This window comes from Pyxicephalus adspersus, chromosome 8 (assembly GCF_032062135.1).
Source record: "Pyxicephalus adspersus chromosome 8, UCB_Pads_2.0, whole genome shotgun sequence".
Lineage (NCBI taxonomy): Eukaryota > Metazoa > Chordata > Amphibia > Anura > Pyxicephalidae > Pyxicephalus > Pyxicephalus adspersus.
In genome coordinates, this window is record NC_092865.1 from 7,401,198 (window position 1) to 7,413,930 (window position 12,733).

At 42.3% G+C, this 12,733-nt stretch overlaps 1 long non-coding RNA gene across 3 annotated transcripts; it reads right to left on the bottom strand.

Moving 5' to 3' along the window:
• Nucleotides 1-3,648: 3,648 nt before the first annotated feature.
• On the bottom strand, nucleotides 3,649-11,985 carry LOC140336378 (uncharacterized). Of its 3 annotated transcripts, none has more exons than XR_011921882.1 (2): nucleotides 11,323-11,985; nucleotides 3,649-4,181 (listed from the first exon to the last, which is right to left on the bottom strand). It is a non-coding gene; the product is annotated as an uncharacterized lncRNA (long non-coding RNA). The 3 variants fall into 3 exon arrangements; XR_011921880.1 differs by having other exon boundaries at nucleotides 3,649-4,678; XR_011921881.1 differs by lacking the exon at nucleotides 11,323-11,985 and adding an exon at nucleotides 5,673-10,920 and having other exon boundaries at nucleotides 3,649-4,678.
• Nucleotides 11,986-12,733: the final 748 nt, after the last annotated feature.

Consider the following 12,733-nt stretch of genomic DNA (forward strand, 5'->3'; position numbering starts at 1 on the left):
TCGCCCCAGCTTTAGTGGCAGCAAGTCCTCTTTCAGCAAAAAGACGCTTTTCTGTAGAATGTCATATTGCAATTTCCTGTGAGCCCAGGCTGAGGTTTACACCCCTGAGGACAGAGGGGGGGGGGGGGGAGGGTTACCTCATTCTGCAGCCTGGGTACAGTGTAATCAATGACTAAGCAGTGCTCACCCTTTAAAATAAGGAAATGAGTGGGAGTGTGAGGCTATCCTATGCACTCCGTCAGTAGGTCAATATGCAATGGGGGCTACAGGTGATACAATTGCACAGCCATGTTTCTGAGGCTATCTATAATTATAAAAGGTGTTTTGGCACTCAAGGCAAACCTTCCCCCATAGGCTGTAAACTATTTCAACTTCAGTATTGCAAGCCAAGTCTATTTTGCACACCCAAGTACTGAACGCTAGGCAGCCACCTTGTGTGCCTACGCCTTGGGCCAACCTTGTAAGGCAGATTTACCCTTTTCTTTCTCCTTTTGGCCAAGATAACTTTTCCATGGACACTTCATTTTGGAGAGATTTCATTTGAATTTCTGTTACATTTTACACCTGTTCCCACATTACTAGACTTGGACCCAATACAATACTTCTGGTTTTAGTTCCAGAACTGAATGTGAAGGATTTCTTAGGAGCTCATTTCAGTTGTGAAAAGGTGCAAAAAGACTCGCAGAAATTAGCTTGGGCATCAACCGGAGATTCAAATATTGAAAAAAATAAACTGAGAGGAACAATATTCGTCATTTAGGATGGTCAAGTGAGAAGCCCTTTCCCCTTATATTTCTGTTTTAATGGCACTATGTTGATTTAATGAAACCAGGGTGACATTACAACATTCACTCCTCCTGCCACCTCCTACAATGTAATTGCTGCATCCCATGTCAAATGCTTGAAGATGAGTTACCCCATGTTTATAATTTGGGGATATAATTTTGTTCTGACACTCATTGGAGGGGACAGAACCTGGATAAAAGGCAAAATGTGTTCAATTTACAGATCAAGTCCAGTTGAACCTGACTAATTATCATTAACAATATTCTGACTTGATGTAACCAACCTGGATTTCAAACAAATGTGATTTATAATTTGGGCTTCAGGTGAAAGCAAATGAGGAAATTATACTGAGGGAACATACGTTGCAGGTTTATCTACTGGGTGACAATAATATTGAAGGTATTGCTTTTCTCTATTTTATTCTGCTTCTCTTCACCACCTCTATATCCCCTCTCCTTCCCTCTTCCTCTTGTCTCCTCTCTTCTCTATCCCCCTGTCCACTCTTCCTCCCTCTCTTTCCTCGTCCCCCTTGTCTGGTTCTCTTCCCACTCCCCTCTTTCCCTTCAATATTCTTTCCCTCCCTCTCTTTCTCTTATCTATTTATCTTTCTCCACCTTCTTTCTCTTCTTCCCTCTCCTTTTCACTTTCTGCCCTCCCCCTCCCACTCACTCTGCCCTCTCCCCCTCTCCTTGTTCTCTTTCACCTTTACTCTCTCTCCACTCCCTCTATCTTTCTATCCTCTTCTGGTCTCTCTCTCTTTCTCCTCTCCCCTTTCACCCGCTCTCTTCCCCTTTTACTTTCTCACTAGCCCCCTACCTCACTGTCCCTCTACCCTTCTCTCCCTCCTTTCCCTCTCTCTCTCTCTCACCTTTTCCTCCTTTCCTCTCTCTAACCCTCCTTCTCCCTCTCTCCTTTTCTCTAACCTTTCCCACCTTCTCTCTCCCCTTTCCCTCCCTCCTTTCCTCTCTCTAACTTTTCCCTCCCTCCCTCTCTCACCTTTTCCTGTCTCTCCCCCCTTTCCCTTCTTCTCTCTCTCTCCTTTCCCTCCCCCCCCCATCTCCCCTTTCACTCCCTACCTTCCTCTCTCTCCCTTTCCCTCTCTCTCTCTCTCCCACTCCTTTCTATCCCTCTCTTGTGGAATAGCATCCATGCTGTATTTTGAGTGTGCCAGCATCAAAAGCAATTATTGGTTGGGGGGGGGGACAAGCTAAATTATTATTATACAGTATTTATATAGCGCCATCATATTACGCAGCGCTGTACAAAGTCCATAGTCGTGTCACTAACTGTCCCTCAAAGGAGCTCACAATCTAATGTCCCTGCCATAGTCATATGTGATTAATGTAGGCTAAGGTCAATTGTTAGGGAGAAGCCAATTAACCTAACTGCAGGTTTTTTGGGATGTGGGAGGAAACCGGAGTACCCGGAGGAAACCCACGCAGACACGGGGAGAACCTGCAAACTGCAAAAAAATTCGATCCTGTTTAAAGATATTTGCATTGAGATTGGATTCACAATCATCATGATTAATTTTCCCACAATCTGAGTTTTTTTTTTATAATGTTGCAATAATGAAACTCAGTTAAAGAGTAGTTGGCTTCTGGCACAAATCCCAAATGTTTGGTTGGTTTTGGCATGCAGCGACAATGATCTGTGCATAGACTAACATTCAGGACATGCCCGTCTGTAGCACGTAACTTACCGAGATAAAAGAGAACAAAGATTATTAGATACTGATATTATTGTGTCATATTCTCACACACATAGCAAAAGATTACATAAAAAGTGCGTGCCTGTAAATACAGCTCATGTTTTCCATTTTTAATTTTCTCCTAGAGCCTCTGAAATGAAAACAAATTTGGCTTTGTCTGCAACAAGGATGACATTTTTGGGCATCCAAATACTGGGGCCATTCTGTAATATTAACCATAGGTGACCGATCCCATCCAAGATATGGTGAAGACTGGTGGGCTCCCTTAATTACTTTTCAATTTCACTAGGGCTGGTTTTCATCCAGAAGAATCTTTAATCTTAGTTTTTGTTTTAGAAACAAGAAAAGTGCCTCGTGATACCCAACCCCTCCAGAGAGGTTTACCTACCCGTCCATACCTTGTCACTTTGCCATGGCAAGAGTCCCCACCATGAATAAATGCCACTGCTGCTCACCATGTGACAGCATTTGGACATGGCGATTGGCCAGTCAGGTCCAACCACCAATACCACCCCATACCTGGGAGAATGACTCCAGCAAGGGTTCCAATGGGGCAAGCAGGGAGCCAAGATGGGTGGGTGAGGTGGGATATCAGCAGACAAGTCCTTAATGGAAAATGGGAACCCACTGTATTAGTATGTATTATTTTTGATTTTTCTTCCAAACATTGCCAATTGCACAGCATAATGCCATCTCCTTAAAAGCTCACTTGGCCTGATTTAATAAAGTTCTTCAAGACTTGGTGAAGCTGGGTGATCCAGCAAAACTTGAATGGATTTCCTAAAAGTCATTTGCTATTTGTTAGTAAATGTTTTCAATCCTGAACCAGATCCATTCCAGGATTTCTGGATCACCCAGCTTCACCACTGAAAGTGTATCCTCTCCACCCACTAAAATTAACAAACATACATTGTACCCTGCAGGCATTTTAGCACACATTAATATAAATCCTTACCTGTTTCTGTTCTGTATATAATGAAAAAGGATAATTTTGTAACAATTCATCCCTAGGTACTTTAAAAATGCGGCTTGCAAGGAATGGGGTCATCCTTGCCCAGTTGGGTTTTTACCCCTCTCCAATATGTGGCAGGTGTTCTGTAGCTACCTGATAAGATGGTAAAAGAAAAACACAGCACAGGGCAATACTGAAATCATGTCAGGACAAAAGGCTTTTAATTATAAATTTAACAGACCAAAAGGATGGGTTGACTGACCATATACAGGTAGTCCCCGGGTTACATACGAGATGGAGACTGTAGGTTTGTTCTTAAGTTGAATTTGTATGTAAGTTGGAACAGGTACATTATTTTAATAAATGCAATTAGGACAAATATTTGTCTCAACATAATATTAGGCAGTGTGGTGTCAGTTACTGTATAAAATCCTCACTGTAAATTAATCACAAACAAAGCAAAAAAAAAATCTTTATGGAGCCTAGACATTCATTAACTTCTGGAGCAAGCTGTGCTTTGATATGCAAAAAGAAACAACTGCGGAGTTTGCCTTGATCATTAAAGAGTTACAAGAGGCTGCAGAAGAGCTGAGCTGTGTTTAGCAAAAGATTTCTTCTGCAAGTCGTGCAAACCGACTCCCCTTCAGTCTCAGTCCTGCACAGAACAGCACGGAAGCCCCGTTCTTATCTGGGAGTCGTCTGTATGTTGGATGTCCTTAACCCGGGGACTACCTGTAGTAAGACCAGAAATGAAGAATCATACCCAACATATTGTACTGTGCATATGTACAGAATAGAAGATAAGGTGGAATAGAAGACTCCAGTGATTGTAGGTGAACTGGCCAGAATCTGATCCATGTAAGCTGTATTATCTATAAAACACAGTAAACGATATGCAGTCAGTTTGTAAAGGTGTCATACAACCAGGATGTTTTATTGGATATTCCTCTATTGTAGGAAAAGTGATTTGAAGAGTTAACAGGCTGCATTTCATGATTTCAACACTTCCTCATTTTAAAATAAATTCTTGCAGTTTAGAAAGCCCGGTGTTCCTCTTTAAGGCGTACAGTCATCTTCTAGCGAATGGGAAAGTCTGAAGGCAAGATGGCTGCCATCCTTCAGTTATCACAGTACTGTACCTTTAGAGTTGACAGCATCAGCACTGTGATAACTGAGCCAGGGTAGCCTGTCAGTCACAGCGTCCCCCAAAGGTGTTCCAGGTGGGTTACCTGTGTGTGGGGGAGGGGTGAAAAAAAAATGAATAAAATCAGAGACATTGTATATGTTCCAGAAACATTTCTGACTTAGGCTACGGTCTGACTAGCAGGTGATAATTGCGACATTTACATCTCCTGGGTGCCTGATGGCAACTGTTTCACCCCCAGGATTGGGTATAGGTGCTGGTTTCTGTTTTTTTTTTTTTAGCTGTTTGCAAATAGTTGTGTTTTTCAATTGAGATTTTACTAGGAATGTCATCCACCTACCTACCCCATACACAGCCTTCCCACCTACCTACCCCATACACAGCCTTCCCACCTACCTACCCCATACACAGCCTTCCCACCTACACAGCCTTCCCACCGCTCCTCTTCTGCTGCATCTCTTTGTAGTTCTCTTCATTGGCTTCCATTTCACCTTAGAAAAAAATTCAAACTCCTGTGCTTTGCCTTAACATCCCTCCACAGTTCTTGTCCCACTTACCCTATTGCCCTGATAGAAAAATCCCCCCCTAGCCGCTCTTTTCCCTCCTCCAATGACCTACTAATGACTTCCTCACTCATATACTCATCACATGCACGGCTCCAAGACTTTTCTAGAGTTGCCCCAACTCTCTGGAATGGTCTTCCTCGTCCTATTCGGCTTGCTCCTACTTTCTGCTCATTTAAAAGTGCACTCAAAACTCATTTTTTCAAACTTGCCTACCCGTCTTCTTCTGTCTCCTAAACCCTCACTACTTCCCACCATTCCATATGCCCCCTCCTATTGTGTGTTAATTCCCCCACTTCCTAGATTGTAAGCTCTTCAGGGCAGGGTCCTCTCCTCCTCCTGTGTCACTGTCTGTATCTGTCTGTCATTTGCAATCCCTATTTAATGTACAGCACTGCGTAATATGATGGCACTATATAAATCCTGTTTATTAATAATAATAATAATAATAATAATAACAACTAGATAACAATTTAACAAAACTAGAGTTATGTAGAATTATTAGAGAACACTGACCAATCACAATGGGGCCATTATACCAGTAACCAATCAGAAATAGTTTGTCTTCACAATCTAAACTGCAGGCACAATACAAAAAAAGAATATTTTGTAGTTGTGTGATCTCTAAAAATAAAAGTAATGAAATGCAGTCTGGGTAAGTAGCTGAATCTGGCCTGTACAATAGATTTCAGACTGGGAAAGGGAGCAAATCACAAGGGGCCAATCAGGCGTGCTGCAGTGAATATGTATAAAGTGCTATTAGAGAAGAGTGATGAGCTCATCAGTCTGCTGCTGCTCCTTTACAATAACAGGTTGGGATGTTACCAGGTTGTATTAGTTAAAGAGTCAGTAAACCCCATAACAACCTATAGTGCTATCTGTCCAGTATCTCTGCATTGCTTGTTACTAATGAATAAATAAAGTGTGTGCAATGTGTTTACAAACTGCAGCCTACAGTCACCAGTCTTCTGTATGGCAGGGCTCTGTATATATTTTTGGACTGCATGCATAAAAGATTTGGAATTTGTCATGAGTTCAGCTTTGGTATTTCAATGTGAAAAGTGAGAAAGTAAATCCATTGCTGGCATTCAGCATATTTGCACTTACCTGCCAGCACTGCAATGGCTATGTTGCTTTTGCATGGCCACGGCCTTTTTTTGCTGGATCTCCTTCCAGGTTTAATGTATTCGGCTATCTTTGCTGGATGGGTGTCATTTACGTAGCTCCAATGCATGGGCACAGGAGCCATTTCCTCTTGGTATGGAAACATGCAGTGCCTGTACAATGAGCTGTGCATGCTGACCCGTGTATAGTGCAGAGACCTAGTGGTGCTTGCATATCTTTCCTCTGCCCAGTTCCAGGCTATTTTATTTAGGAAAGGTGCCAACTCTTCCAGGTAGTGTTGGCACTTGCCCACTATTCCCCACCCTTCTTCATTCCTTTGGACTCATCACTAAGTTGGGATGTCATACTGGCCAATAGGAATGTCTGAACAAGCTTCAACACTACCTAAAGTGTTACAGCTTTGCCCAGTGTGAACAGGATGGCATTTGGGCATATTATGGGCCCTGAAAGCTGATGTAGCTACTTTCAATGCACTAAATCCAAAGAGGATGCCAATATTCTACCTTTATGTCCATACTGTGCACCATTCTGTTTTTTATAGGGCACTACATCTAAATAGCTTGAATTGGCCTTACTGGTTTACAAGTTCACAAAGTAACATTTTATCACATTTTTTCATTACCTTTATAAATGTTTTCTAGAAAATAAAAATTACTACAGGGCACATGTATCTCACTCCATTTACAGATTATTCAGACCCTTCTAATATAATATACGCTCGCTTGTTCACCATCTGTAACAGATACATACTGAAACTCTATGAACTACAGACAGAAAGAAAGGCGGGAGGGGGGTATCTCCTGAATCTTAATGTAGCTGAAAATCTTTTAAATTAGCATTTAAGTACATTTAATTTTGAATGGTGTGCCTGGAATTTTTAAACACACACCACTGCACATGCACACTGCTGCCTGAAGGTGGCAGTGTTCATCTGCCGGCTTCCTTTTTTGGAATGGATGTGATCACTATGTTACAGCTGATGGTGATCACATTGATGTCCAATAAATAGTGCATACAGAAGGTAATAGTGTTCATCTACAGGTGTTCATTTTGTTAAATTAGTGCTCCCATAGTAATAGCATGATCAGAAAACACTTTGATTTGTTCCCAATTGGATCACCCACACCTTGGATTGAAAACCAGCAAAGTGTCGCCTGTTAAATCTCAAAGGAGGGAATGTATATTGACATATCCTCTGCATGGGGCATCCCGCCAGGGAACGTTAATTTACAAATAGCACGCGGGAAGGCGTTATCTAGCAACAGAGTCACAATACCATAATATAAGCGTGCCCCAAACAACCCGCACTTATCAGTCGCCCGCTCTCATTACCTGCCCACAGTTATTTACATTGTACAATTCAACTGAAGTAACCTACCTGGCAGCTAATCCCTATAAATATTTATTTTGTAACTTGTATTCAGCTCCTGTGTGCAGAGTTTATTTTAGGAGTGGTTCGAGTCTCATGAGACACTGTGGAATTAAATTATAGGGCAGAGGATGACAAATCTGGCCGACCTCCAAACAGAATCTAGGGGCGGAAAGAAGTTTACTAAAAAATATCTATTTATATATATTTTTTTTTCGAATTTGACCAGAAATTTGACCCGTAATAATATAGGGTTATAGAGGCTGCAATGTGTTTATTCCATTTTAGTTTTACATTTTGATACTTTACTGTTGATCTGTTATCAACTGCTGCATGTATGGCTTGCACGAAGGTGGCCAGAAACAGCCCAATATTAGCAAAGTTTGCATTAAGATTTCAAGTGTCATGTGCTGGAGTTGGAAATTATTGCCCTGCTAGGGGGCGATCTTGAGCAGCTTTGACATTGGACATTATGGACTTGATTTAACAAAGCTCTCTGGAACCTGGGTGATCCAACAAACCTGGAATGGCAGGTGCTTTGAACCCTGGACTATATCCATTTGCTAGATGTCCCAGGTTCACCCATATTAGTCTATCTTCCCAGTCCTTAGAGGGATTTAATAAATGAGGCTCTATGTTAGGGCGGCTGGATCACCCAGGTTCACTTATATTAGTCTATCTTCCCAGTCTTAAGAGGGATTTAATAAATAAGGCTCTACAGTAGGGCTGATGGTGATCACATGATAAGAGGTCCTCTTTATTACACTGGGTGATATTACATTTTGTTGGAAAGCTTCTCCTGCAAATGGCATAAAATTAGGACCGAGCCAAAAGGAAGGCAAAAGAGGTGACTGCCATGCACTTCAGCAGGAAGGAGTGGAAAAAGGGCAGGACCTGCAACCTGTGCTGCTTATGTACTAAGGGGGACATTGGCCTTTTGCCTTGTGTGCTAAAGGGCTGAATGCTAACACTGACTACTGCACTGACCACAGAATTCTTGTGGGTGCTGGAATGATTTGCTCCAAATTTCAGTGCACAAAACAATGATTGCGTTCCAATTCCCAAAGTCTTCAGACACACCCAGAGGAGCACAAACAGGGAGTTGGAAGGAAATTGTGAAAATCATAATCACATGACCGGCATATCAAGCTTAGCTTGGTTGTCCTAACAGATCAGCATAGAGAATTTCCAAGCTGCAATCACCAATATGTTGATATCTTGCGTTACACTCCAGCAAATACCTCAGATAATGTCCATTTACTTCTCATTTCCTTAATATAAATATATTATATTTTTGAAACATAATTTCAAAAGCTGCTGCTCTGATAATCAAGGAAAATGAACCTACTATATACTGTACACTGTAATATATATACAGTGTTCTCCCCAGGCCCTTTTAGCTGGGCGCACCACCTGGCACTTTTCAGTGCCCACCTGGCTGTTTTTGGGTGATTACTGATGAGTTGGGTTACAATTTAGGGGTTCCACTTGCCTATAATTTCTTCCCACCCAGCCTAAAAAAATTCCTGGGTTGGACACTGATATAAATAAATATATATATATATATATATATATATATATATATATATATATACTGCATCAATCATAATCCAGAGTGATACAAAAAGGGAAGTAACAAACTTCTCATTGTTCTCAGGTTCCTAGAAGCACTATAAAAATGCAAATGTGCAAAAACAGTGACTGTTAACAGAAGGAGTGGTACAACAATTTCTAGTCAGCTGTTCTTTACAAATTCCTATTTATGTATGATGGAATATAGAGTAAACTTTTCATTAGAACGGAAAAAAATACAATACCAACATAATCATCTTTGGCTGCAATATTCACCTTTAATCCAGAGAATTTACCTGCAGTACTTTTTTCTGCCACTAGATGTCATGTCTAATGGCTAGCATTAAACCCAGGTTGAATCTACTCTTGGCAGCCGACGAGCTAGCTGGATGTTTGTGCTGCTTCTTTTCCTCGCACTCCAGCTCTGCTGTACTGGGTCAGACTCCAGAACTTATTCCCCAGGGACCAATGACACCACCAGCTGACTTTGCAATAGTTGGGTGTAACTGTAAGTGCTGCTGATCCCCTCCAGCCTCTTGTTAGCCACATTCTGTCCATGTTGGCTCTGTGTTATTTCTCAGGGTGGGTTTCTTGATGGTGACAACACGTCCAACAAATGTATTCCAAAACAGCCACTTACAAGCCCCATACAGATGTGCAATTATTGTCGCTGCAAACTATCATTAGTGATTATTTCCAGCAACAAATGAGCAGTGTTCAGCAAAGAGGGGAAGGGGAGAGAACGGGACGTTCCCCACTGCATCCTCCCCAATAATGGTTCTGCACATCATTAAACCATGCCAAGGAGCAGCTATGCCAACACAAAATCACGAACGATCATCTCCAGCAGCGAAAATCTATCATCGTGCAAGGCTTTGGTCTCAGCAAAACAATGCAGGAAGACAATAGACAAAGATCAGGCAAAGTCATGTGACAACACAAGAACACGATAGGAAGACAAGGACAAAGCGTTGTCACCCTAACAAGAAGCCTCTGAACTAAAGCCTATATGGTGGGATCACTAGGACTTACAGCCTGATTTTTAGAATTGCATTCACATTATAAAGAGATCATAGCGATCATTAGTAATCTAATAACCATACAAATCAGGTAGCAGCTTATAACGTGTAATATAACCTAGGGTTTTGGGGTGTACAGCCTAAATCCCCCCCAAACCAGAGGGGTTATATAGGCTAACCTTAAAACAAGGTAAAACCTTATTTTAGGAATAAAAGTATTCCTATTGTGTGTTATTTCCCCCACCTCTTAGATTGCAAGCTCTTCTGGGCAGGGTCCTCTCCTCCTCCTGTGTCACTGTCTGTATCTGTCTGTCATTTGCAACCCCTATTTATTGTACAGCACTGTGTGATATGTTGGCGCTATATAAATACTGCTTATTAATAATAATATTTCCATGTGACATTGCATTGTGTTAACAGCTCCGATATTTAGATTTTCTATCTGTGCATTGTACAGCACTATCTTATATGTTGGTGCTTTATAAATAAAGATTCATAATAATAATAATATCTCCAGACATTTCCCAGATCTGATCTCTCTCTGCACTGACCAATCACAAGGAGAATAAAAGAGATACACTGTAACATTAAAACAAAACAATCATCCATAATAATAATAATAATAATAATAAACATCATAGGGAAATGGATCCCCATGCCCCCAGTATTGATTCTCATACCCCCCAGTATTGATCCCCATGCCCCCAGTATTGATCCCTATTGCCCCCAGTATTGATCCCCATGCCCCCCAGTATCGATCCCCATGCCTCGTATTGATCCCTATGTCCCCAGTATTGATCCCTATGCCCCCCAGTATTGATCCCTATGCCCCCCAGTATTGATCCCCATGTACATACCCATGGTCTGTGGAGTGCTCCTCTCCCCTCCTGGCTGTGATTTGGGAGCCCAGCCTCTCTGCCCCTCCTGCTGCACCTCTCATGTAAACAACTTTGCTATATTTACACCAGCGGGCAGCAAAAAAGGGGCATGCATGCCAATTTTGTTAACCCTTTACCCTCAGATCCGACACCCCCTTTCTGCCCCCCACCAGCCATAAAGGAGTTAAATGCCCACCACCAACCTGTATCCTGTGCAAGGTGCAGATAGAACAGTGCCAGGCACCAGATGCCCTTCTCTGCCCAGCCAGATCCTCAGTCTGATGCCATGGCACGGTTGGGCAGAGCTCCTGTGCCAGCTGTGCAGCTCCATGCATTGGGCAGGGCAGGGAGGTGACGCCCTCAGGTGGTGGGGATGGGTATCTTGCAGAGAGGGGAGCACCCCCGTCCTATGGCAGTGCCAGGCGTCTGTTACCGGAGGCTCGGTGCCCGGATCTGCCCGGGGCTGGGATGGTGACGCAGCAGCAGCAACGTGACTGGCGCCATGTTTCTGTTTTTATTAATTCTCTCCCAGCCATGTGATGGAAATAAAAAAAAAAAAAAAAACTTCCGGGTCTCATGACAGGAAAAAAACAAAAAGCACATGAGCTGGGCACTGACGGGGTGCGGTGCAGCACATGGGCACTACACATGGGCAGATCCCTGCTATCTGCTCCTTAATTCCAGAGATGTCCCTGGAAATGTCATATTGTCCCAGCAATGCATGGTTATCATCAGCCATGAAATGCAATTCTGGGGGGAAAAAAAGTCCTACAGGACTGCAGAGGGGCCAATAATAAATCACAGGGCAGTTCCTGGGTGAGAATTCTGTCCCTGGAAATGCTTCCAGTTTCCAGCATTGCTTGGACCCATGTTTGCAAAGATTGTCTCCGGGTAAATACATTTCCTGGGGATTTTCTTAATGTCCTAAATGTTCAGGATTGCAGTGTTACCATCAATTCCCAAATTCCAAGGACAGTTATTTGTCCTTGGAATTTTTTTTAATGCTTCAAATTGTCATCAGTATTGCTTGGAAAAAATTGTCCTTTACAGAGCTTTGTCCTGGGAATTTTATTGTTTTACATGTCCTACATGTGCAGGAATGCCATCAATAGTAAAACGTTTGTCCTTGGAATGATCTGTTCCTGGAAATGTCCTCATTTTGCACAAATTGTCCCGGGAATATTCTTGCCCTTGGAAATGTCTTCAATGTGAAGGATTGCATAGTCACCGTCCATTGCCCAATTCCAAGTGAAAATATGTCCTTGGAGGTAAAGATTTGTCCCAGTAAAAGTCCTGTATTTTCAGCATTGCAGTTCCAGGGACAGTCCATTGTAACCCCCCGAGATTTGTCCCTGGAAATGCCCTGTTGTTTTGCAGAACTGCATAGTTACCACCAAATGCAAAACTTTCAGAGGCAGTTCCTTCTAGGTGAACAATTGTCCCTGGAAAGATCCTCAATGTTCATTATTGCTTATTATTCCTGTGCTCCCAGCTAGCACAGATTGTCCTATACAGGTAGTCCACGGGTTACATACAAGATAGAGACTGTAGGTTTGTTCTTAAGTTGAATTTGTATGTAAGTTGGAACAGGTACATTATTTTAATGCAATAAGG